Source organism: Ananas comosus, linkage group 14 (assembly GCF_001540865.1).
Source record: "Ananas comosus cultivar F153 linkage group 14, ASM154086v1, whole genome shotgun sequence".
Taxonomy (NCBI): domain Eukaryota; kingdom Viridiplantae; phylum Streptophyta; class Magnoliopsida; order Poales; family Bromeliaceae; genus Ananas; species Ananas comosus.
The window spans coordinates 7239053-7243487 of NC_033634.1; the positions used below are offsets into that span (position 1 = coordinate 7239053).

Below are 4435 nucleotides of genomic sequence, written 5' to 3' on the forward strand. Positions count from 1 at the left end.
GCACTATTTGCTCTCGTGGACTCATTTTCAATGCACTTTTGGTGATTTTGACCTCTTTGGCTTTTCCAAAGCACACCAACACGACCCTTGGTCGATTCTGAATGAAGTCTAACTCTCGTATTTCGAGAATTCACTTCCTTACACATGATTTTCTCGATGTGCTCTCATGGTGGTCAACTAGGGATCATGTTAGATGCCCTAGGAATGATTCGAATGGCTTAGAAATGGTATTAGAGAGCTTCCTTGTTGATTCTAAGCTAGCATTTGCTTATATACAAGATCAATCTTGGAGAAAACCATATATGGCATTGTTAAGGCATGGAATTTGGGGCTTTTGCCTCCGATCGTTTTTTAGGTAAATTGACCCCATGAAAACCTAATTAGGGATATTTCCGACGCGTTGGTGCGCTCGGTTTGGCCAAACGAAAAGACTATATAAAGATATTGAATCAAAAGCCTAATTTCGCTCTATTTTGGTACAGATCGTCGTAGCACGCGGAATAGGAGTCTAAAAATCACGAGAATTGAACCCCAACTCCTTTGCTACTATTCGAGGTGGGGGGTGCATTCCGGAATTATTGGATTCCCTTCTATGTCTATGTCACATTTTATTGAGCATATATATGTATAGTACCATTCATGCATGATAGGGTAGTTGGAATGTGATTAGTGGTTAGAATTTTAATATTATATTTCTAATGTAGATGAACATAGTGATTGAACATGAACCATAAGAGACATGAAAGTTGGACCCTATACTTGCATGAGTGAGATCTAGACTATGATAATAGTAAACAAAGGTGACATTGACAATATAGACAAGATTGGCATCGCGACAAGAATAGTTAAACAAGGTTTAACCAAGAATGGTAAGTATGATAAAGTAGGAACCTATCATTGTTAAAGTGGCATTGTGGCTAGTGGCTATATGTCCTCAAGTTGAGAATTGGATCGATACTCACGATAAGTATTGGCTTGAGGGAAGTAGCTCCCCCTCAAGCGGTGCGTTTCGGAATAGTCACCACGGGGAGCGAGGTCCCCGAAGACGGTCCCAAGGGAGGTTCGAGTCCCCCGTTATTAAGGAATTTTAGGTTGTGAATTATTGGGGTTAATAAGATTAACAGGTAAGATTGGGTAAAATCCAAAGTAAAGTTATCGAAAGAACATGCATGCATAAGCATTCTATGTTGATTATATATATCCACTGACAGTTTTCTTGTAGGCATAGTATTAGCATTAGTATTGGTTACTATTTCTTTTTCTTAAAATACTTATGCCTAAATAGACCTAGTGGGTAAGTCGGCGAGGTCGGTTGCCGAACCCACTAGAAACTTTGTTGTAGTTCTCACACCACTAACCCTACAGATCCGAGCGCGAGCGGAGCGGCAGAGGATCGAGTCAAGGGTCTTGCGCCATAGCTAGTGGCCACCAGAGTATATGCATTTAGTCATTCTTTTTGTGTACATGTATCAACTTTTATTTTGTTGATCTATGGTTGTAAAAGTTGAAAACAAATCATGTATTTTGGAGAATGATTATGATGTAAAAAGATATTATGAATGAAAGAAAAAAGATGTAATAGTTTTAGTTTACTAGTATTTGGTTTAAATATAATCAAATATTATGTATGGTTGTATGTTGTAGTTTAGAGCTTTCGCTTCCGTCGTTGCTTGCCCTCGTGCAAGCCTTGTATAATTGCAAATCTCTTTGTTTGATTGCTTAATTATATTTGTTGTTAGAGCCTTGGGCGGGCAGGGGAGGCCCTGTCCGTTCGGTGTCTGTTGACGTGGCTCGAATCCGACCAAATTGGCGGGGAGCAGGGCGTGACACAGAAGCTCTTATGGTTACTCTCGGCAACCTCTTTCCATACACTATATTACCCCAGCCGAGGATTTCTGAGCTTTGCCTTTGTAATACACTGGATCTTAGNGGAGCAACCAGTGAAAATTTTGGCTCGCGAGGTGAAGAAGCTGCGGAATCGGGATATTCCGTATGTGAAGGTCCTTTGGAGCAACCACGGGGAGCGGGAGGCCACGTGGGAGCTAGAGAGTGCGCTGCGGGAGCACTACCCTCACCTTTTTCAGGTGGAGTCTTGAGGTACGTCTCATTTCGAGTTTCGCGGACGAAACTCCTTTTTAGGAGGGGTGAATGTAATACACTGGATCTTAGCAAATTGCAAGATTCGAGTGTTTGATCTGTGTGTGGAGCCTTTCCACCATTGGAGCTTGATTTTGGAGCTTGGTAGAGGGAAGATCTTGGGACTTGGATAGTTTAGAGCTTGGATTGAAGCTTCTAAGAGGTAAGCAACATGTTCTCTCCCTCTAGATTCAAGTTTTATTGGAGATTTTGAGATGAAACCCTAGAATGAGGTTTTAGAGTTAATATTGGGTATTTTGAATCTAGGGCTTTTGGAGCTAGATTGAGTGGATTAGAGGCTTCCATTGGGTTGGATTGGATGAGCCCTAGCTTCATTTTGGAGCTTTAGAGGAGATTTTTGCACTAGAGGTGAGTTTTCCTCACCTATGATTGATTAGCTTAATGTCACGCCCGGATACCAGCGGAAGCATATCCGGCACGTGCACAGACCCGCCATACACCTGCAGTATATAAGGCGTCTACAAGAAGCAAGTCGATAGGAAGTAAAACAAGGAAAATCCTATCCTGATATCAGAGCAAAGGACAAGTTGATATACAACGAGTATCCAATCCGAGTCAATATACAAAGAGTATACAATCCATGATCTCAGCAAAAAGGAGAAGTAACACTACTATAATCTCAACCCCGAAAGTAAATATACAACACAGGGTATACAAAAAGAATAGGTACAACGGTGGTCTCTCTATACATAGGGACATCACCCTCGGCCGTAGCCCGAGTAGCAAGGTGATCGACTAGCATGCTCCTAGTAGTCCCTAGCTAGGCGCGACTCCCTTGCCACGATCCCTAGCCTCTCCTGTAACAGGCTCTGTAAAAACAACCACCAAAAGGGCGTGAGAACTATTAACAATAGTTCCCAGTGGGTAAGCCGCCAGCCTCGGCGAATTACACCACTAGGCTCAAGATGTACTAAATGGAAATAAAAGCGGTAATTTGCATGATATATTTTCAATGCTAACAATTCATAAGCCAATGTTAACAAATAATGAACATGTAAACAACATGTGATCATAGCATCAACAGTAATGAATCAACTGAATAATAGAATCATGGCTACTACTATAAGCATAAACATAGCATAAATGTGTAAGTAACTACTATACACGGTAACGGGTAATCATTCATTACTGTTCAATTTTCTTTAGCACTTTCCTTTCATTCACAGGGACCTACTCAAGGTAGTCCAGCTTGCGCCGCGCCTAATGGCCCCGTGGTAGTATACACTCCCCACGGCAATCCATTTCGGCACCCAATCCCGCACGGGCGAGCAACTGTCGCGTAGGCCAACTCCGGAGTGCCGGCTTGTAGGGAGCTACCCTCACAAGCGTGTGCGAATGAGCACAATGGCAAGCAAGCGTATTCCACAGTTCACATGCCTCGAATATCATAATTTCATTTGCAATGTTCTTACCCTCGATTCTCTGATCGGAATTTCAATTCACAAAGAGTAACAAGAACTAGTATCCACTAGATTGTAAACATGTAAGAGTAATGCTAAATCACATGGCATTATAATCTTTCCACTATTATGGCACTATCAACATGGTCATAAGCATGTTATAGTTTTCTACTTTAGAGTTAAGAGAATATCATTGTTCTCTACAAAGTCACGAGAATATCACTGTTCTCTACTATTTTACAAAAGCATCATTAGTATGACCATTAGTTAACTTAACTAAATATAAACATAAACAGAGGCATAAAGACACGTATGCATGAGTGCTCTCTACTTCATAGAGGTTCTATGTCCATTATGTTAAGCCTTATCGCAAGGATAATCCCAATCCTTTAGCAACTACATAGTGACAATAATACACGTGTATATCAATTCTCAATAGTGACATATAGAACATAGAGGAGCTTCACTTGCTCTGGTTAGGTCCGACCCACCTGGTACAAGGCTCCAAAGTCACAAGAAATCCCACTAATCAGCTCGACACGGCTGCAATCCTGCTGAACATAAACATCAACATCGTGTCAAGAAGACGACCGAAATGTCCGATTTCGGCCTAATTTTCACTTAGTACAAGATAATAGATTGAATCCCTGCTTTGGGGCTAGTTTAATACCTCAAGATAAGTCTCCACGAGCTCTCACAAGTCAACTAACGACGATCCACGGCTCGATCGCACTCTCGCTGCGAGTAACATCGAAAACAGCGTCAAAACGCTTGTATATAAGCTTATATAGTTCAATTCTTGCGAAATTGAATTCCTCACGGAAGTTCCTGCTTACCCTGGGTTAGAGTAGCTTCCAAATCTGTTTCTAAGAGTACAA

At 41.5% G+C, this 4435-nt stretch overlaps 1 long non-coding RNA gene across 2 annotated transcripts; it reads right to left on the minus strand.

Moving 5' to 3' along the window:
- LOC109720661 lies at positions 2929 to 4435 on the minus strand. 2 transcript variants are annotated; one of them, XR_002219027.1, is made up of 4 exons: positions 4394 to 4435; positions 4228 to 4295; positions 4049 to 4108; positions 2929 to 2966 (listed from the first exon to the last, which is right to left on the minus strand). It is a non-coding gene; the product is annotated as an uncharacterized LOC109720661 (long non-coding RNA). The 2 variants fall into 2 exon arrangements; XR_002219028.1 differs by having other exon boundaries at positions 4049 to 4111.